Raw genomic sequence first — 23,277 nt, 5'->3', positions numbered from 1 at the left:
TCATCCTACCTCTGCTCTTAGCACCTCTTCACTGTCTTCTGCTTCAGTAATGGCTCCTTGCCTGTTGTCCCAAATTGTGTAGTGTTCTAACATCTGTGGGTTCCGTTATAACAGAACAGATATCTCACTCTCTCAATTAGTACACTTCACAACACCAGAAACATGCTCCTTCTTTCCTCTCATCACATCACACTCCCCCTCTTCCCAACCCATCAAATCTTGTACTTCCCCCTGCCCGCTCCCTTCTTTACTATACCACGATCAAGTCTCATCCTTCCCCTCTCCACCTTTCCCATCACCCTCCTGCACCTTGGCCCTACCTGGTCTTATCGTCTCCCCTCCCACTCAAGTCTCCCCTCTCACCTTTCCCAAAAACTCCCCCCTTACCCTTCTCCATAAACTCTCCCCTCTCACCCATCTCCCTCCAATCTCCCCCTCACCCCCCCTTCTCAAAGTCCTCCTCCTCACATCCACAAAGCTGCCTCCTTCCCTTGCCTTCTCTCTTCCATCTCATTACTCCACCTCCTCATATCTTCAACTGCCCTCTGCCGCCTCTCTTATTATTTCCCCACTGCACCTCAACTCATCACCACTGAGCTTTTTCTCCTCCTCATCCGGCTCTCTCCCATATCTCTTTTCCAATCCCCCACACTCTTTCAACAACTCACCTTACCTCCCTCCCTCCTCCATCGTCCTGTCCTCCTCGTCCCCTCCCTCTTCCTTTACAGTGTGGACCTCAAAACAAACAGTCCTTAACAGTGTGGCCCTTTCTCAAACCTCACAGCTCTTTCCATACAGGTTGCCACTGACAAACCAGACATAATCTGCTTAACAGAAACTTTCCTCTTTCAAGACGTCTCTGACTCCCAAGTATCTCTCCCTGGTTACTCCCTCCTCCAGTTTGACAGACCTGAGCCTCATCCTGGTGGTGGAGTCGCTCTCTTCATCAAAGATTGTATTCCTCACTCACCATGCATTCCCCTCTCTCACCCACACCCCCAGGCATACCTCTGGCTACAGCTTCCCCTCCCCTCCCACCTCATGTTTATATGTGTGTTGTACCATCCACCAAACAGTGATGATTCCATTTACATCTCACTATCCGAAAACATGGATCAACTGCTATCCTCTCATCTCAATTCTCTCTTCCTCATATGTGGTGACTTCAACTGTCATCATGCCAGTTGGTGAGGTGTGGGTACCTCTCTCACCCGCCCTGACACTTCAGCAAAAGACTTCTACGACTCATTGGGACTGACTCAATCGGTCAACTTCCCGACTCGGATCTCAACCAATGGTACCCCATCTCTTCTGGAGATGAGAGATGAGATCCATTCTTCACCATTGAGAGAGAGGGCCAAAAATGATATATACAGCACGATATCTCAAAAAGTTGTCGACGGATTCGGACGAAACTTGGTGGAAAGGTTGGGTGTGTGGCAAGGATGAATTGATTCGATTTTAGTGAAGATCAAAATCCGTATCTGGATACGAAAATTATTTAAATTTATCGTGATTCTTCACCATTGAGAGATGGGGCCAAAAATAATATCATACTGTCTCGCATGATATTTCAAAAATGTAATGGGCCCGATATGTTCTCGTGGATCAGGCATTGCATGGCGGAGGTACGCGCTCTTCCGAGTGCCCTTCTAGTTAAGTCTGTTTCTGGTGTATGTTCCCCTCCACCCCCTCCCTTACTTCAAATTGCCACACAGCTGACAACGCATGTGAAAATACTGAATGCCTAAATTCCGTGTTTGCTTCTAAATCTTGTGTCCAAAACCCATCGCTTTCTGTACCCACCTTATCCAGTCACACCCACCTGTTCCTGGACTCTGTGTCCTTTTCTCCTGACAAGGTGGAGAGCTTGCTGTCAAACCTCGATTCAGATTCTGCAACCGGTCCAGACGGCATCAGCCCACGTGTCCTAAACACTTGCTCTGCTCTGCTGCACTTGCTGACCCTCTCTGTTCTATTCACCCTCTCATTTGCTCAAGGTCATCTGCCATCTACTTGGAAATCAGCAAAACATTACCACTCTGCATAAAAAAGGGCAAAAACAGATCCCTGCAACGACGGACCCATCAGGTGTCTCCCAATCATCAGCAAGGTTATGGAATCCATCATTGCATCAGACATTATATCATTCCTCTTCTCCAATGGCTTCATTTCCGATCATAAATTTGGATTCAGAGCAGGTCACTCTACCCTGGATATGCTGCTTCTGCTCTCCCAACAATGGATGGAGGTCCTCAGTGCCAGACATGAAATCAGAACCATCTCCATAGATATCTCATGTGCCTTCAATACAGTCTGGCACCCTGCCCTGCTCACCAAACTCTCTTCTTATGGTATCCAAGGTCATCTCCACTCATGGCTCGCAGACTTCCTCTCCTGTCACAGTCAACGTGTGGCCCTAAATGGAGTTCTTTCATCTTTTCCTGTCCAGGCTGGAATTCCTCAAGGCAGTGTTCTGAGCCCTGTTCTTTTTCTGGTTTTCATCAATGATCTCTCCAACTCTCTGGAAAATCCTCTTTATCTCTTTGCTGATGACTCCACCCTCTGCCGTACTATCGGTCATCCTTCAGATCGGCAAGCAGCAGCCTCTTCACTCTGCAGATCTGGATAAAATCAAGGGCTGGTACCAACATTTGCAATATGTCTTTCAATCCTGACAAATCTCACACTCTCATTATGTTTCTCTGAAAGGACCAACTGGAACCCCCCACCCCCATCTACGTTCTCAACAATCCTCTTGAAGAAGTCCTTTCATTCAAGCTTCTGGGTCTCACTATCTGCCACAATCTTTCCTGGGAAAGCCACATTTCCAAGCTCACCTGCAAAGCCAGTCGCCAACTGGGCACCCTCTGTCATGCAAAGTCCTTCCTCAGCCCACCTGAGCTGCTGACCACATACAAAGTTTTTGACCGCAGCCTGATGGAGTACTGCTCTCTCCTCTGGGCTGGTGCTCCTGCCTCTCACCTTACTTGGTTTTACGCTGTGAAAACCAGGGCATTTAGGATCATTGGTATCTCCAACGATGAAGCTGAGTCTTTGGGTCTCTCACTCTCTCACTGCAGACAGGTCAGTAGTCTTTCTGTGTTCCACCATCTCCTCTCTGGCATCACTACGCCCCTCCCCCCCACTCTGTCTGAGATATGTCCCCCCCCCCATATTTCCGCAGGGTGCTCAAGGTCCGCCAGTAACCCCCTTCTGATAAAACTACCAAAATCAAGAATCACTGCTCACCTTCACTCTTTCATTCCTCTTTTTTCCCACCTTTGGTACAAACCCCCGCACTCTCTTTAATCCCACTCTTCCCTCCAGTTCTTCAAAAAGTTGTTCACCACCATCTCTTCTCCTACCCCATCCAAAACCACAATCTTTTCTACCCCCTTTAATCCACCCCGAACCACCCTAATTCAAATTCCCTGCTTTCCTTCATGAAAGTCCACGTGGTACCATCTTGTTTACCCCGTGTACCCTGACCCACCCCTCTCCCTTCCACAGATCTATTGTCTCTCTTCCCCATTGTTTTGTCTAACCCTCTCCCACCAATCTTGTCTCCTGCTCCCCATGTACGTTTTATGTGTCAGCTCTCACACGAGCCTCGACATTGTACATGTACATATATATATATATATATATATATATATATATATATATATATATATATTTATATATATATTTTTTTAAAAAAGAGATTATTGTTTTTCGATCCTCCTGCAGGATCTCCAAGTCTTACTCACGTTGTTGTTCATCATCTTCTTCTTGTGGACTTTTTTGTTTCACAGCCTACAGTTTTCATCGAAACTTCCTGAAACTTGGCATGTATATGTGAAAATACCCTGCACAGACAGTAACCATCTCCGATTTTGAAAATTCCTCCGAGAAAAAAAAGTTATGACGTCAAAATATCTTCGCTAATGGAAATCGCCCAAAACATTATCTCCGAAACTCGGCAAGTTTTTTGAATTCTGTTTGTGGGAATCGAACAGGGCATTAGCAGAGATGAATTACGGCACATATGATACATCACTATGACGTCATATCAATTTTTATGACGTCATTCCTATTTTTTGACATTTTTTGTTTCACAACCCAGAGTTTCCATCGGATCTTCGTGAAACTTGCCATGTATATGCAGAAAGCCCACGCGCAGACAGTAACCATCTCCGATTTTGGAAATTTTTCCTTGAAAAAAAGTTGACGTCATAATATCGCCGCTTATGGAAATCGCCTGTACCATTATCTTCGAAACGAGGCAAGCTGTTTGAATTTTGTTTGCGGGACCTCGCTAACCATCCGCTCGGGTTACGCACGGGTCGAGCATGGAAAGCCGGGCATTAGCACAGATAATTTATCGCAAACCTGATACATCACAATGACGTCATATTCGTTTTTATGACGTCATCATTAAGAGGACGAGGATCTTAGCTCACTTGAGCTTGTTTAACGCAGTGACCACATTTTAGCACATCACGGGTGCACGGCAAACGGGTGCACACGAACATGGCAAAGGTGGTGGTCAAGTTTCATCAAAATTGTAGATGTAGTTTCTGAGAAGAAAACAAATATCTATTTGGGGGGGGGGGACCCTCTGGTAGACCTCCTTCGACCTCAATGTCCTTGATGGAGTGACCAACCTTTGGTACATCACGAATGATGGTTGTGGTCAAGTTTCATTGAAATTGTGAGTGTAGTTTCAGAGAAGAAGATCCGAGTGTTTATGTATACTGACTGATGAGCTAATAATACCTCGCCTGAACTACGTGACTTCGTTCCAGGTGAGTTTAGAAGCGGAGGTGTGTTCAACTGCCATGTTTCTTGGAGAGTGCTTGCCAAGTGGCTTATAAACACTCAAGCGAGCACTCCATTCGAATTCGTTGATGAGGAACGGCTGGCTTGGCAAGCGCTCGCTGGCTGCCTGGTAACTGAATGTACTTTTGGGCTTTCACAACTTTATTGGGCGGAGCGTCAGAAACCAGGGTTTTCCCTCTTCGACCTGAAAGCCACGCCCACCGATATGTCAACTCTTCTTCTTCTTCCTAAACGTCGTCTTCTTCTTCCTCATCTCAGTCTTCTTCTTCTTTTAAAATTTACGTTATCGCAACGACAAATCACCTGACTAAGTGGAATATTTGTCTTGCTTAACAAACGAAACACCTTGACGAAAGGAACAGACGTCGGTGATTCGCGAAATGATAACAAACAACAAGGAGCTTTTATTTTCCTTTTTATTAACACCCTTGCGATATCCCTGAGCCCTGCCACACTTTTCTCGTCGCCACTCCCTTTCCCCTCACACCCACAATTTAATGAAGTCGTTTTGACGGATTTATTTATTAAATCTGCTGTTGGTGTGGCGCAGGCGTGATGGACCGAATGGCGACCTCCTGATTATAATTTCCTTGTTTTTCATTGCAATCAACGGCACATGTGCCCCACTGTACTCTTCCGAGACACACTACTGCCAGATAAATTGAGTCGACAAACTGATGTTGTGGAATGTTCTGGTGTCCATGTGGTGCACGCACGCTGAGTAAAACGACCTCCTCGTATTGCTCTGAAGAAGAAGAAGAAGAAATATAGAATAATAATAAGAAGAAGAAGCAGAAGAGAAGAAGAAGAAGAAGAAGAAGAAGAAGAAGAAGAAGAAGAAGAAGAAGAAGAAGGTCACGTCAACGGCTGTGGTGCACTGCGCATGCGCGGGCATTTGAAAGTGATCTGAGGGAAGAATCGAGTCGGACGAGCACCTCGGCAGTTGTCTCGGCTCTCGAGTTGTGATGATCGCGGCTTCGGCAGGACATTTGTAAGATCGTTTCTGCCGCCGAGCCAGACGGTACGGACATTTGATACAGAGGTCTCTGGCGATGAATGGAGTCAGATGTTTGTGCCGTTACGCGTCGATTAAGATGCCTGTGCGCAGTTTCAATGTTGTCCGTGTTCGCTTCTGGGAGTCACGTCAGATATTCTCTGAGGTGAAAGTCTGCCACGCTTTGGTGTTTCTTTCTCTCCTCTCTCCATCCTCGTTTACCACAGAAAAAAAATTGAATTGCAACCAACAGAAGTAATTAACGATTTTGTTCAATTAAAAATGGGTTTGAATGGTTTCCTCACCAATTCCCACACTTTAAGCTTGTTGTCCACGTAACATGTACGTCGTCTTTCTTCTCCCACATTCATAGCCTGGTCGTGGAGCTCCAGCATCACCGATTTTGAGGCAAAGACAATGATGTCCCTCGAGGATTCCTTTAAACTCCCCTTTGTTGTATTTAATTTATTATTAACACTTCATTGAAGATGCTTTGCTGCTCTTGCGTTTCTCATTCAAGTTGCTGCCTTGTCAATATAATTGGTCACTCGTGTCGTCTATTTTCTCCCACTTCGTTATGAAAAAAAAAATGACCAATTGCACTCGAAACTATTGCGGCTCTTTAAAAAAGAAAATATTGCATCGAATCTTCTGTGTTTTAATACTGCAACAGGCCACATGTTTGTTGGGTTTTAAACAAAGCTGTTTGGGTTAGGCACGTTATGCGATCGTTGACACACGTTACTTGTAAGTTAATCATAAGTCGAAACACGTAGAGGTAATGTTTAGCGTACCCGAAACTTATTTCTAACCTATGAGTAACGTGTTGTAGGCACATTACGCGATCGTTGACACATGTCCACACAAGTTACTTGTAAGTTACTCATAAGTCGAAACGCGTCAAGGTAATGGTTAGCATCAGTGTTCCAGACTCCCTGCTTTTTTCTTTTTTTTTTTCTTCAGTATGACGGTGATGTTGACACTTCGATTTCTAGTGCTGTTATGATTTAAATCGTTGATCGGTAGCCTATTAATTATATTATATTACAACCGCACGAGAAATTGAAGTGTCAACATCACAGTCATACCGAAGAAAAAAGAAAAAGAAAAAAAAACCAGGGAGCCTGGAACACTGACGCTAACAATACCTCGACGTGTTTCGACTTATGAGTAACTTACAAGTAACTTTTGTCGAGGTGTGCCAACGATCGCATATCGTGCGTACAACTTATTCCCATTGCATGCGGAACGCGTGAGGCATATGGCAAGTACGTCGTAAAATTTTTAACACGTTTAAAATTTCAAGACGTTCTCCACTTACTCCGACGTATGATAGCGTACTTTAGCGTTCTGTTCACGTATACCAAACTTACCCATACCGTATTCGACGTGAGCCAGCGTTTTAGACGCATTTTTCAGAGGTCAGCATATGCTGGCAAGATCGCCAAGGTGTGACTGTGATGTTGACACTTCCATTTCTCCGGCGGTTATGATTTGAATCATTGTGCGGCAGACTTTTAATAGGCTATGCCACGTGATCGTCGGCGATACGTGCAGCGCACTATGCATAAGTTAGACTATCATTGGGCATAGGTTGTGAACGCTGACAACAGGCTAAGCATTCGTTGGTATAAGTTATCTATAAGACACCGAAACGTTCTGTGTCTGTTACTAATATGTTATGCATACGTCCGAATCTTTAAAAAAAAACATCAAATGTTCAGCATAAGCCAGCGTTTTACATCCATTTTCATACGTTGCCATTGCTGGCTAAAACTTCAAGGTGTGACTGGGCCTTTAGAGATAGAATAAAGGGAGACTTGGGCAAATAATGGATGAGGGGTGGAGAAGGACACTTGGGGTGGACAAGATGGCCACGCAAGCAAACTCAGGAAGGAAGAACTGGAAATTTGGAAAGAGGTGGCTTTGGGGAGAATTGAAGTGGGTACAAATGATTATCCATTTGGAAGGGGAAGAGATGACTTGGGAAACCTGGAGAGAAGAATGAGATTGAAGATTCTGGTGAAAAGAAATTAAGAATGAATGAGTGGAGGTGAGCAGTGATTCTGGATTTTGAAGCTTTCACCAGAAGGGGGTTGATGGTGGGTGGACCGTATATGCTCTTCAGAAACCCAAGGTGAGGGGAGGGTAAAGGTGGGGACAAAGCACAGAAAGAGCAGAGGGTGCAAGACCAGAAAGGTGGTAGAAGACAGAGAGACCACTGACCTACCTGATGAGCAATATTGTTATTAATCTGGAAGCCTTGTGCACACAGACAGACAGCCGTCCCCGTAGCTTAGTTGGCTCGATAAGTGTGTGTTTCCAGTTAGGGCCCCCTACCTGTGTCTAATGGGAATTGCATGCATGTGCTGTGAAGTTATTTTGATAGTTAGGATTTGAATTGCATCCATAAATCTTCTTCGACAACAACAGCATCACCCTCACCTTCACCTCGCTCTGGCCCGGATCAACTACAACTACAACAACACCAGCATCATCCTCACCTTCACCTCGCTCTGGCCTACGCCATGGCGCCCGTGGTGGGTGGAGTTCAAGGAGGAGCCTCGCGGCGGCCCTCGACCAATCAGCGTGCTGTGAGGTGGCCGCCGCTCAGCCAATCAGACCCCGCCACGGTGAGAAAGGCGGTCCGCGTGACGTCACCATGCCCCCGGGCCAATCGATGGACTTGCCGCTCATTTTGGCCATTGGGGAAGGCGAAGAGCGATTCTGTGCGCCAAAACCAGCCAATGAGGAAAGACATACACCACGACACCGAGGTTCGGCTGAGGGAGTGGGGAGGATAAAAGGTCAGGCTCCATTTTTTGTGGGTGGTGGTTTTTCTTTTGAGTGGTGGTTTTTCTCTGGAAGGGTGGTTCTTCTTTTGGAAAGCCAGTCCTCATCTTGCCAGTCTTCGCTCTGCCGGCCTCTGTTCTTCGGGAGCCCGGTCGTGTGGACGCCTGGGCCGCTACAGGTCCGAGTCCCGCCAGCTCAATGTACCCGCTCGAGGTGGACAGGTCCGAGTGCAGGCTCTGGTCTTCAGCTCTCCTTTCCCTCTGAGCTGGAGGCCTCAATAAAGGCTGTGTGCATGCGTGCGTGCGTGCGTGCGTGCGTGCATGCGTGCGCGTGTGCGTGCCCGTCTGTAAGTAGACATTGTTAAGTGCTTGCTCTTTGTACATTGCATGACTATATTTGGTGTTATTTCTGCTCTGTGTCTCCCCTTTCCCTATTGTAAATAAATCCCCTGTTCAATGTATCAGCTCGTTTCTGTGTTTTCCTCATTGATTTAACGCGGCACGTGTTGGGGAATTAAAGAAGGCCGTTGTTGCCGTAGTGTGTGCATTTGGACCGACGGGACCTCGGTAACCATCCGCTCGGGTTGCGCACGGGTCGAGCACGGAAACGACGACTCTCGTCGATGGTGTGAATACTCGGTAGTTCGCCACGTGGGCCTCTAGGTATTTTGAAGTTTGGCAAATAACCCTGTACCACGTGGTTGATTTATTGACCATTCACGGTCCTGTAAGGGACCCGTACCCTCGGAGTTTTCCGAAAGGTACGATCTAGATTCCGGGTGTTCGGTGGAGTCGACCCTACTGCTCCACCTAGCGGTCGTGCTCGCAGCCGATACCCGGCCCGCAACAATATGTGAGGCAGAGGAAAGAGCAGTACTCCAAGTTCTAGATGAAGACCTTGTAGGTGGATAGGAGTTCAGGTGTACCGAAGAAGGACTTTGGACGGCACAGGATGCCCAGTCAGCGGCTGGCTTTGGAAGCCAACTTAGAAATGTGGTTTGCCCAAGAAAGATAATGGCTGATGGCAACACTCAAAAGTTTGAATGACTGAACTTCTTCAAGAGGATTGTCAGATGTTCGTTTCAGAGTGCGGGTGAGATTTGTCAGGATTCGGTTTGGTGCCTTTGTTTATCAACTCCTTTTCCTGTCAACAATATGGAGAATACAATAATTTCCATGAAGATTTGTGTAATAGCTATCTTTGTAGCTAACCTGTAGGTGTTTTGTGTTTTACACATTTGTCGGTGCCTAGATTTATTCCTTATTTTAATCTGTTCCCTTTGTTATTGTAGATGACGTGTATGAAAATCAGACATGATAGAGAGACGTCAATGGGTGATGAGTTGTACAGAGAGGTGTTCTCTCTATTTGGATGGGTTTGTTTACGTGTGCAATGTTTGTGTTTGAGAGTGGTTGAACATTTGTTAAGTGTGGTTGAGGAAAGAAATCCGTATTACCGTTTACACATTTAGTGTATAGGGGGAGCCTCTAAGAGCCTCGCTGGGGTATTTGTTCCTGCAACCCCCCCCACCTTATAGATTTTAAAACACCATATTTTTTGTTTAACATTTCGCATAGGTATCTAAAATATATAATTTATAACCCTGTTTCATTGTTGTACATAGCTACATTTGTGTGATGTTACATTTTGAATACCTTCGAATGAATGATGCAGTTTACAGTAGATCTAAGTGCGGACAAACACACCCTATGGAACGAACACAGCTAACTTTGACATACACATTTGAGGTACTAGAAACACCCGCTTCCTATGGAAGTAACCGGAGGAGAGGGGGCATGGGTGATTGGGGGGGGGGGGAGAAGATCATTTGTATGTGGCCGACAGTTTGTTAATATCTTTATTGTTTAACGGCCCCAATTATTCCCATATTATTGTGGGGTTGGCTGGGGGAAGCTTGGCCCAAGTCTTTTATGAACTGGCTGGCCAGGCATGATGTTCAACTGAAGGCCCTGTCACACCTTGACGATTTAGCCAACATATGCCTGACGTGTGCAAAATTGGGCTAAAACGCCAGCATGCATCAAATACGTTATGGGTAAGTTTGTATACGTTAAGAGCACGCTGGCAAACGTCGTAGTTCGCCGAGCTGTGAGACAAATTTTCCATGCTTGAAATTTCCCGACGTATGCCAGCGTATGACTCGCACGTTCCGCATAATGCTGCCCATAAGTTGTAGGCACGTTACGCGATCGTTGACACACGTCGACACACGTTACTTGAAAGGTACTCATAAGTTGAAACTCGTCAATGTAATGGTTATCGTCAGTGTTCCAGACTCCTTGGTTTTTTTTTTATTGTCTTGCCAAAACGAAGTTTTTGCAAGATATTGTTACGTCTGAGGGGGGGTATGCATTCAAAGGGTAATTAGGATGTTTAATTAGGTATGCCATGCTGTTCGAGTTGTACCAGGATCTCGATGTAATAAGTAGCAATTCAGTGGTGATAAGTTGTCGAGTAAATGTCCATTTCTTCAAGGGGGAAATGATGATTGTCGCGTAATTAGATAGGGAGACGGGTTAGGGTAAGTGTGTCTGCGTAAACCCCTTTTAGTATTCCCTGGAGGCTTGCCGTGACATCACAGGACAGTGCTGCGGATGGCTCCGCCCCGTGATCACGATTGGCGGAAGGCGACGGCGGAGGGCCAATAAAACGGCTCGATTGGAAGTGACGAGGACTCGAGGATAAAAAGGTTCTGTTTGGGGAAAAGGGGTGGAAGAAGAAGATCGATAAAGAAAAACCTTGTTTTGGTGGAGGCTGTTGTGCTCGGAGCGTGCTCGGTTGTTGCGCTGGTTCGTTCCTGGATTGATCGTGTCTCGTGGCCTTGCTGTGCCTCATGCCTCACCTCGGTTGGCTCTGGGGTTCTGCTGGCTCGGAGTACGGGGTCGAACGGCGGGCGGACTTGCCTCCCTCTCCTGCTCGCAACTTGGCGCCAGAACTGGCTCCCTGGTGGCTGTGAGCGGTCTTGGGCCAACACCAGGAGGTCGACAGCACCACGGTGTCTCCTGACACCAGACGAGCGCAACGCCAGCTCGTCCGGCGCCAATCCAGGGACTGTTGCGTCCACACCACGGGCCAGCCTGACCACCAGGACCAGCTACGGTGTGTGTGTGTGTGTGTGTGTGTGTGTGTGTGTGTGTGTGTGTGTGTGTGTGTGTGTGTGAGTGTGTGTGTGTGTGTGTGTGTGTGTGTGTGTGTGTGTGTGTGTGTGAGTGTGTGTTCGTTCCTGGTGCCTTAGAGGGTTTGAGATTTGTATATCCATTGGAATTGTTTGTGTTTTCCCCACGCCCGAACCCACACCACCATCCCGTCGAATCGCCCCGGATCCCTCCTCTTGCCGAGTCTTATTATTATTTCTGTTAGAGAAATAAACATTATTAACTCGGTGAAAAGCGACTCGTGCCACCTTCCTCGTCCCGTTTGCGGTAGAGCGATTAAAACCGCCATCTTTGGGATATATAAAAAATAAACCGCCTCCATCGTTTCGGCTCATTCTACGTTAGCAGGACTGTTCAAGTCCCATGAACGTCACAATATGGTAGTCAGCTTGTATGTTTTTATTTTTTTTTTTGTTTTTTTGTCTGTAATCATGTATAAAAAATTCTGCAGAGCACAGTTATCATTGGAAATTTTTGTAACTTCGCATATCAGAGGCCGATAGAGGTCCCTTTCAGCACATAAAATTTTGAAGGTCAAGGTCACTTTGTCACAAATCAGGGGAGTCGACGAAACCCTTATTTTTTGAGTAATTTTGATCGGATCGTCTTCAAACTTCATGGGAATATAGTTCATGGTCTGGCGCTCAGCTGATTAATTTTTGGTGGCGATTGACCTTGACCTCCATGGTTAGTGCCGAAGGTCAAACATATTTGACCCCAAGGTCAAAATTTCAAGTTTTAGGAACCATATCGTGTAATACCTCAAATTGAACACCTCTGAGTGCTTTCTTGATATGTCGAGCTTGAGACATTATGACGTCATTTGGTGAAGTTATGAGGCAAACGCATATTTTTCATGGTTACTCTGTAGAACGATTCTCATCGGAATCTCTCGTAGGCAGATATTCCTCAAGGAGTCGCTCCTGGTGGATAGCATCTCTGTTCCCCTCATGTGACCTTAAAGAAGTCACACGTGGTCACCTTTTGGCAAGATACGGGTCACCCTGCGGGTGACATTGGTTTATTTTTTTTCTTCGGTATGACGGTCATGTTGACACTTCGATTTCTAGTGCGGTTATAATATAATGTAATTAAAAGGCTGCCGCTCAACGATTTAAATCATAACTGTCATACCGAAGAAAAAAAAAACGGGGAGTCTGGAACACTAACGCTAACCATTACCTTGACGTGTTTCGACTTATGAGTAACGTGGGTCAACGATCGCGCAGCATGCCTACAACTTATGCCAGCATATGCGGAATGTGTGTCATACGTCGAAATTTTCAACATGCTGAAAATTTCTCGACGTATGCCAGCGTGCTCTTAACGTATACAAAACTTACCCATAACGTATTCGACGTGTGCCAGCTTGGTTCGGCAAATTTTTCATACGTCGGCATACGCTGGCTAAAACGTCAAGGTGTGACAGCGGCTTCACACTTCGATGTCAAGTGCAGTTATGATTTGAATCGTCAAGCCGCAGCCTATTAATAGCCTACGCCACGTGATCGTCGGTGATACGCTGCCGCGCTATGCATAAGTTAGACTATCGTTGGGCATAGGTTGTGAACGCCGACAACACGCTCAGCATTCGTTGGTATAAGTTATCTATATGTGATTGAAACGTTCTGTGTACGTTACTAACACGTTATGCATACGTCCAACACGTTATTATATGCCCAAAAATTAAAAAAAAACGTCAATAGTTCAGCGTACGCCAGCGTTTTACATACATTTTGATACGCTGGCTAAACGTCAAGGTGTGACAGCGGCTTAAAGTTTGGGCAGGAATATGTAATTTCTTCAGGGTGTCACCGATAGCTCACCTACTCTTCGTGAAGGACACAATGAGATCTTTAAAGTCCACCAACTAATGCTGGCAGACGGGACACCAGTTTAACATCCATCCGAGGAATGGCACACACATTGAAACACCAGGACGACAGCTGTGTCAGATTTCAAACCCAGGCGAGGCAGCTCAGAAGAGAGTATTCATAACTTGAAGCCTTCCTGCCAACCCCCCTGTGTTAATATTATTATCATTATGGGATTGACTGATGAATTTGTGGTTATAATTTTGAGGAAAGACATAACTTGGGTGACATCGCGGCTGGAGTCGGAATTGGAGGAAAATGTATGACAGCTTAAGGTATGCTGATGATACCACTCCATTGGTAGAAAGTAAAGAGGACTTGATGAAACTGCTTCAGACAGTGAAAAAGCTGGTCTTTCTTTAAACCTCAAAAATATTAAAATCTTGTCAACTGAATAGATCGACACGTTCAGAAGGAGTGTGTTCCATTACCAATCAGCTTGTGGAGTGCTCGCCAAGTGGCTCATTTGATTTTAAGCACTCGAGCAAGCACTCCAATAAAATGGTTGATGATGAACGGTTGACTTGGCAAGTGATAGCAAGCTGATTGGTAATGGAACATACCCCCAATGGATGGGATAAAGTGTGCAACCAAGCTCTCTGCCAGCACTTCAGAAAGCAGTGCAGGATTGGGATGTTTGGAGACATCTGATCATGAATGTCACCAGAAAGCGGCCAGGACTAGGATCTGGCGATTATATCGATATAATTTTTCATGTTGATGTACAAGTATTGGAATTCTGACTCCAGCAGTATACCGAAAACAATCGGTATGAAAAAAAAAATGGTACATCACCAACAAATCAAAGAAAAGTGTTTACAATCTTTAAATACCATACATGATTTAAAAATAGCTCCGCAAAGCGGGCATAACCCCTCAGCTCATGCATTGTAAAAGGAAGCAGTGATATCACGATGATGCAGTCAGTTAGAGCACGCTGCTCACCAACTACACAGTTGTGTTATTTGAAGCGAAGTTGTATTACCGAGTCGGATTTTGCAGTAAAGAAATTTTATGTGGCGATGTGTGGATATAATTATTGAACAAGATAGTAGCTGTATGTGGGAGCATATAACAGTGTGATTGAATATAGGAGCAGGTTATAAATTTGTAGGGACCAACCAAAGAAGATCATAGTGCGAGGATTTCTTTTACGAAAATTTCCAAAAGTGAGTTTGTCCAAAAATGAGAATATTTAGTGGTCATTGTTTTGAATTAAAAATTGAAATAGAATCTGTTGTTGCCTTTGACCTTTTCATCTTGTTTCTGCTGTGACGCAAGATAAAATCCTGAGTTCATCTATCTATAATTACAGCAGTGTGTTTGTGTGTTTGTGTGTTTGTGTGTTTGTGTGTTTGTGTGTTTGTGTGTTTGTGTGTTTGTGTGTTTGTGTGTTTGTGTGTTTGTGTGTTTGTGTTTGTGACCGCTGTTTCTCGACAAGCACTGGTCCAATCTAATTGAAACTTGCCAGATATATTGCTGGGGACCTGTGGATTTGCCTTTTCAAGGTTTGATATCAATCGGACAAGTGCTTCCCAAGTTATGGCCATTTATTGTGTTAGAACAAGACACGCTGCTTGGGCGTGGCCGATGGGGAAGGGAAGCACAGCAGTGTTCCCCATTACGGGTTACAACGCACGGGCTTCCGGAGAGTGATGACTTCATGTATTCTAATAATTTCTCGATTTTTCTGATGCGCATTTATAGATAAACACAATGGCCCAAGTTGTGATCATTTTCATATTAGACGGTGTATAAATTTCAGTAACATCAGAGTGCTGGAATGCTCCGAACCAGGAAGTAAATTTTTTTTCTCTCTCTTCTCTTTTTGTTTTTCCTTGCCATGACATTGCGAAAAGGTAAAATACGTTGGCGCTAATTGAATAATTGGGTATTAAAACTAAATTGCGAATAATCGTAACTGCGAATAATATCGAACTTCTGGGCCACCCACGTACAGGCACGTGAGAGCGAAGAAACGGCCTGTGTGGTTTATTTTTTATTATTATTATTATTATTTTTTTTTTTACGGGCACGTACTAGTATGGTTAAATGTGGATTCAAATTATGAGGCAATTTATTTCTTTGTTTCACAAACAAATTGCAGTAAACTTTCCATTTTGTTGGTTACTGTTTTATCTGAAATTGGATAGTTATAGGTGAAAATATGTCTCTTGTGCATGCAGTACGTTTAGGGGAAATGTGACAATGCACATGCATGGAATGACATGCTGAGATATGCCAAAAAGGTAAGGTACATGTTTGCATGAGGAATATAATCAGAAACAAGGCGTTCTCCTCAAAATCGACGGAAACCAATTTCAAGATGGCTGCCATGGAGGCCACATTGAAAATCGCAGCATGGAATGACATGCTCAAATATGCCAAAAGGGTAAGGTACATGTTTGTATGAGGAACATAGTCAGAAACAAGGCGTTCTCGAAATCGACGGAAACCAATTTCAAGATGGCTGCCATGGAGGCCACATTGAAAATCGCAGCGTGCCCAATTTCGAAAGGAACCTTCTTCTACTCAACTCCAACATACCCTGCAAAAATGGATTTAATCGGACAAGGCGTTCTCCTTGAAATCGACGGAAACCAATTTCAAATTGGCTGCCATGGAGGCCACATTGAAAATCGCAGCGCGCCCATTTTCGAAAGGAACCTTCTTCTACTCAACTCCAACATACCCTGCAAAAATGGATTTAATCGGACAAGGCGTTCTCCTTGAAATCGACGGAAACCAAAAGTTTACAGACGGATGCTCGGACGCTCGGACAATGCCTATGACGACAATACCCCTTAGCCAATTCGCCCTGAGGGGTAAAAAGCTTTGATGCACTTGGCGTCTTGGCTAAGCATGGAACGGGAACAGTGGAGCATAAGACATCAAGACGTACCAGGAAGTAAGTACAGTGGGTTTAAAATTTTAACCCTCAGCATCCGAGCACCGTACAAGCAATCGCATTTTTCTTTGCCCTCGAGGCAGTTTTTAAAGCAATTGCCATTTGATCATATTTATACAATTCGGGTGTGCTTTAGAAATCCTGTGCCGAGTCAGTGATCTGCGATACCGCTATAATCATCCAAGTGCAGCGTTCCGCATTAGTCTTTTACCGGTAGGGCGATAGCGATGGATCCCGACCTGTGCCGATTACCAATGCTGATCTCGCTTTAAAATAAAATCATTTTTAATACAAGTTGTAGTTGGAAGTAAAATATCTGTTCTCATCATGGGGATTGGGGGGGGGGGGAGGAAATATACAAACCCCATGTGGGAATACTTTAAAGATTACCATGTGTCAGTGATGTGTACGTCATCTATGAATACGTAATGGACCATTTGAACCATTGCGCATTTTTGGAACCTGCGTTTAAAAAAAAAAAAAAAAATTGGTTTCTTTTTTAATACCGATTATACTGGTATATCGATAAGAGAAAATTTGATACTGACGAAGCCTCGCCATGACTTGACGTAACTGGTGATGATCCGATAGCTGTTTCGACCAGCGACTTATGCGGTACACTGCCCATGCGTAAGTACATTTAATTTTCTCTAAATCTCCCTTTGGTGAGTATTAAACAATGCTAATACACCTTCGGAATATGGTTATGCATCAAATAAAGGCTGTAAGAGTGTTCGGTAGCAATATGGCATATTACACTTGAACTGCGAGAAATCACATATGAAGCCCCAAGATATGTTATAAACAACACAAATAATTTGATTGTGAGAAAAATCGGACAGGCAATGGGAATCATCATTCATGTGTGAAGACTCGTTTAAGCGGCTTTGTTAATTAAAACTCATTGCCGCTTATGTAGAGGCCGAGCAAGTCGAGACTGCTCTAATTTTTTTTTTTTCATCTGAGGGGGCTGTGATGAGGATAGAATGCCTTGAGCATGTCTGGTTTCCTCCAAAATTCTTCCAGTTTAATAGCTACTGTTTAAAATGTATGTACGTTGGACAGAATTGACAATCATTTGTCATTATACATATATATTTTTACGTCCGGAAGGTGTGCCCCATGAAAGCCATGATGACTTGTTATACACCTCATCACAGAGTTTGTGCAAGGTGCAAAGCCCCCTTGGGGATAGGGGAAAGTTGAATCGTTGCAACTTCTGTCATGTGACCCTTAGTTCCTCTGTCGAGTTTGGTTGAGATTGGAGAAGTAACGACCGAATGTATCTCAGTCAAAAGATAGTCAGTCAGATAGACGGACACAAGATTGCGTATTTTAGTAAGATTAAATCAACTTGTGATTTAATTCAGGCAATTTTTTGGTTTGATTAGACAACACTGATTAACTGAGCACAAGGCCTGATGAGGTTACAAGTCAAGCCTGTAGGCAATGCAGCACACCTCAGACCATGGGCCCGACTAACCAGCTTGAAATGTGACTGAGGCTGGAGCTTGTGCTCTGAGGTACTCTGCAAGTCCTGTGAGAAATGCTGCGAATGTTGGCTTTAAATGCATTTTGCTGTCGCCGCAGATGCTGCATGGAAGCTGTGCATTCTTCAGTTGTTATGGTTGAATTAAGACAACTGTTCCAATTTCATTAGTGCAAACAAGACTAAGCATTAAAAAAAACTGATTTTATCTGCAGTTATACACTGTAGATCATTACATCTGCAAATAAATGTTCATTATTAGTCCCCAATCGGTTTCACTGGAGGGGACTATAGGTTTGCTGTCCGTCTGTTCGCCCGTCCATCCCCACTGTTGCTTTTCAGACTTTTCCCATACCCTTTAACATATTCAACTGAGACTTGGTACATGGCTTTATTTCACTAAGTTGCAGAACAACTTTGATTTTCAGGGTGTTTCGTCAGTTTTTCACAGAGTTATGCCCTTTTTAAACTTAGAAAATATCGCATTATACATGGGTCAGTGTTCAGCTGCCCTGATTCCACCGCACTGCTTTACACCCATTAGGTGAACAGCTGGCTTGATTCCATCCCAATATATTCATGTGCCACCATTGCATGAAGCAGCACAGATTCACAAGTCTTAGGCCTGGGTGTCAGTTCATGGCTCAGTGCAATTGGAATGATCCCAGGTATATAACCACGATGTATTAGACATGCACGTAAACCGTACGCATGCTTTTGCTTAATGTATGTATGTCGGGTTACGATGCAGCACAGATCGGCAGGCTTCATGCCTTAGGCCTGAGTGTTAGTCCATGGCCCAGTGCAATTGGATGAAACCAGGAATGTAACCTTGATGTATTATGTATGCACATACACCGTATGTACGTTTTTGCATCATGTTATTTTTTTTTAATATGAAATAGGTAAAGTCTAGAAATGAACAAAGTACGGTGGGTTTGAGAGGTTCTTCTTCTTCTTCTTCTTCTTCTTCGTCAGGTATTGGCTCGAGCGTGTGTTAAAGCAAACTAATGTTCATTTCTGGTTTGTTATCCTAGTTGTCTTTATTGGTTTCTAATTGACAAAATATATCAGCAAATGAAATTTGTTTTTCCTTTAATTTTGCCAAATAGAATTAAACACGGTGAGTTTGAGAGTTGCTTCTTCTTCATTTTAGTTCCAGTTTCAGCTCGAGCGTGTGTTAAACGGAAGCAATTTTTTTATCTTCCGAACATTCATTGGGACTGGTGGGAGACATTTATTGCAAAGCAATTCTTGCTATTGTTAAAAATAGATCTGCATGTGGATACACACTGATCTATGGACTGATTACAATAGCCTCTCCAAAACCTTCATGGACAAGTGAGAATAATTACTGAATTTGGTATAATTTAACTTTTATGAATTTTTTAAATACAAGACCTAAGGTTTGTAATTGACCTTCCACTTACCGCACACGCACACGCACACGCACGGTACCAAGACTATTAGATGAGACAAAACTATCACTGAATTTGGGGGAAGTGCCATTACTTCATCACTTCCCGGGGCATTCTGGGTACTGGTGATGTCACTACAATGTTTCCGCATTTCTCACCGTGCTCAGTGGGGCATATGCTAAAGAGGAATTTCCTCCTCCCCATTGATGCCGACCTATGGGATTGTCCGTGCTCTTGTTGTTTTCAATGCTGAACGTTGGAGAAAGCAGAATGTACTGTGGTATGACTCGGCTGGGGTTTGAACTGCCTACCTCCAAAGCTCTGAGCTGACTCTCTAACCATTACCCCACGTGTTTTAGTGTTGCTTGGTTTGTTAGTTTACTATATTGTGACTAGTTGTGTGATTTTCCTTTTGATAGTGCAGTTTTTACCCCTCAGCCCAAATTGGCTAAGGGGTATTGTCGTCATAGGCGTTGTCCAGGCGGGCGTCCGTCTGCCAACTTTTGGTTTCTGTCAATTTCGAGGAGAACACCTTGTCCGTTTAAATCCATTTTTGCAGGGTATGTTGGGGTTGAGTAGATGAAGGTTCCTTTCGAAAATGGGCACGCTGCGATTTTCAATGTGGCCTCCATGGCAGCCATCTTGAAATTGGTTTCCGTCGATTTTGAGTTTAACGCCTTGTCTGATTAAATCCATTTTTGCTGGGTGTGTTGGGGTTGAGTAGGGGAAGGTTCCTTTCGAAAATGGGCGTGCTGCGATTTTCAATATGGCCACCATAGGGCTGAGGGGTTACGCCCGCTTTGCAGTGCTATTTTTACTTCTGCCACCAGAGGTGGATGGAGGTTTTTCACACCTATTTCGGTTTGTGAGCAGGATATCTCATAAAGTTATGGACGGATTCAGCCGAAACTTGGTGGACACTGGGTGTGTGATGAAGATGAATTGAACAAGGATTTTGGTTAAAGTCCGGATCCAGATCCGGACTATCAGTGGGATACAAAACTTAAACTGTTCAGCATGGCAGAAGTATGTGCTCCACCGAGTGCCATTCTAGTTGCCCCCTTTTTCATTTCTTAAGAAACTTTTACTTATCTGGGTGACATTATTCCCCATATAACTTGTAGTGTATGTTGAACAAAATGTATGTATGTGTATATATATATATATATATATATATATATATATATATATATATATATATATATATATATATATATATACCTGGTGTTGGCGCAGTGGTTAGGGCAGCGGCTTGGGATCCATAAGGTCCTGAGTTCAAGCCCCGTTAGGCCACTGAATTAATACACCAGGAGGTTGACTCAGCCTGTCATCCTTCCGAGGTCGGCGAAGTGAGTACCAGTGTACTGGGCCTGGTGTATACCCCGGTTAAAATAGGTGTACGATATCCCTGTGTCGTAAGAGGCGACCAGGGTTGCGTCAGGAAGGGCATCCGGTGTAAAACCTGTGCCAAATCATTATGCGGATCGTAACGGATGATCCGCTGTGGCGACCCCTAACGGGAGCAGCTGAAAGAAGAAGAAGAAGAAGAAGAAGAAGAAGAAGAAGATATATATATATATATTGTGACGTTCATGGGACTTGAACAGTCCTGCTAACGTAGAATGAGCCGAAACGATGGAGGCGGTTTATTTTTTATAACCCAAAGATGGCGGTTTTAATCGCTCTCCAGCAAACGGGACGAGGAATGTGGCACGAGTCGCTTTTCACTGAGTTAATAATGTTTATTTCTCTAACCAGAACGATAATAAGACTCGGCAAGAGGAGGGATCCGTGGGTGATTCGACGGGAGGTGGTGTGGGTTCGGGCGTGGGGAAAACACAACCAATTCCAATAGATATGCAAATCTCAAACCCTCTAAGATGCCAGGTACGCACACACAAAAACGTAGCTCGTGGTCAGGCTTGCCCGTGGTGTCGACGTAAAAGTCACTGGATTGGTGCCGGACGATCTGGTGTTGCGCTCGTCATGGGCAGGAGACACGGTGGTGCCGAGGTTCCGTCAGCCCTTCCGCGGTTTCTGGCCGATGAGCTCCACCCAGCCACCGTGGTGCGGTTACTGGTGGTGTCGACCTCCTGGTGTAGGCCCAAGACCGCTCACAGCCGCCAGGGAGCCAGTTCTAGCGCCAAGATGCGAGCAGGAGAGGGAGGCAGGTCCGCCCGCCGTTCGGTCCCGTACTCCGAGCCAACAGAACTCCAGAGCCAACCGAGGTGAGACACGAGGCACAGCAAGGCCACGAGACACGATGAATCCAGGAACGAACCAGCGCAACGAGAGAGCGCTCTCAGAGACAAACAGCCTCGATCAGACGCTTTCTTTTTTGACTCTTCCTCCTCCTCTTCTCCCGAACAGAACCTTTTTATACTCGAGTCCTCGTCACTTCCAATCGAGCCCTTTTATTGGCCCTCTGCCGTCGCCTTCCGCCAATCGTGATCAAGGGGCGGAGCCATCCGCAGCACTGTCCTGTTACGTCACGGCAAGCCTACAGGGAATACTAAAAGGGGATACGCATACACACTTACCCGAACCCGTCTCCCTATCTAATTGTGTGACGATTATCATTTCCCCCTTAAAGAAATGGACATTTACTAGACAACTTATCACCACTGAATTGCTACTTATTACATCAAGATCCTGGTACAACTCGAACAGCATGGCATACCTAATTAAACATCCTAATTACCCTTTGAACGTAACAATATATATTGTTACGGGTACCGAGTGTATTATGAGGGGGTTTAATCTCCGTTTGTTCTCGGAAGAGCCGGACCTGGGGCCACCGCTGACAATTAACTTTGTGGTGCGGTGGGTTGCTTTGGAACCATGAACGCCACCCAGTTAACTACGAGTTCCAGTGTCCATCATCTAATTATGCCGTTTAACTTGAGGTTACGTGGTTACCTGAAGGGGGAGCATGCCCTCGGCAGAGCACCAATCTTATCTTGATTAGATCTTAATTAGGGCGGCCGAGCAGTTAACCACTGGTGCGTGCCGACTATTATTGGTCAAGTCGTGTGGTAATTACTTCCGTCTATCTAGGTTTGGACAATGCTGGATCAATGGAAGGAAAGGACAAGCACGGACAGGTTGGAACATCAAAAAGCAATTTTTTAATAAGAAAATAAATATATAAAAAGAACTTTTTATTTCTGTGAGGTAAAAATAAATAAATTCCAAATCAATCAAAATGATCACAAGCAAATAAATAATTAATCAGGCAAAATCAATCAAAATTATAGGAAAAGAGACAAAGAGCAGATGCTTATCAGGGATTGACTTACTTACCCAGCAGATCATTCAGGGGATGGAAGAAGAATCGTCTCGCTCACCAAAGAGAAGTCGTCCATCAAACAAAAACGTCCTGAAATGTGTGAGCGTGCCTTGTCCATCGCCAGCACCCAGCCTTACCGTGCACGGACGAAGCGACCGTCTGACTGGAACGATGAAGCAACGGACCGTCTGACTGGCACGGCGCCTGCAAACATCTGACTGGAAATGATGAAACAGCCCTCTGGCACTGATGAACTGACACCAACTGATTGACAAACTGACTCGTGCCTCACTCGTTGTCGGCTGACCCGCGAACGCGCCGCACCCCATTCACGCCAAGAATGGACCTCTCCTTATTTTTATAGGTGGCCTGTCTCGGCGGCATTGTAGACTCCCCCCGAATCCACCCCGCCCCGCTTACGCACCGTTACTGTGACAATCCACACGTCCTACGGTTATTCCTCGCTTATGAGGCTATGTCTGTGAGGATGGGTGAAGGGCAAAAAACAGCCA

General features: G+C 44.8%; 1 protein-coding gene across 2 annotated transcripts in view; it reads left to right on the top strand.

Annotated features, from left to right (window-relative positions):
• Positions 1–5,678: 5,678 nt before the first annotated feature.
• The window catches only part of LOC147023435 (G2/M phase-specific E3 ubiquitin-protein ligase-like), a 142,991-nt gene continuing 125,392 nt past the window's right edge, over positions 5,679–23,277 (top strand). The window contains exon 1 of one of the 2 annotated variants that reach the window (XM_085888851.1): positions 5,679–5,866. The gene's annotated coding sequence lies outside the window, so the exon portion shown is untranslated. The remainder of the gene's footprint in view (positions 5,867–23,277) is intronic. The other variant, XM_085888850.1, reaches the window with a different exon arrangement.

The sequence above is a fragment of the Eptatretus burgeri genome, chromosome 7, assembly GCF_056783735.1.
Source record: "Eptatretus burgeri isolate ZD-2024b chromosome 7, Ebu_testis_v1, whole genome shotgun sequence".
In the NCBI taxonomy this organism is placed as follows: domain Eukaryota; kingdom Metazoa; phylum Chordata; class Myxini; order Myxiniformes; family Myxinidae; genus Eptatretus; species Eptatretus burgeri.
Note: the sequence above shows the minus strand (reverse complement) of the source record. Positions and strands in the feature narration are given on the sequence as shown.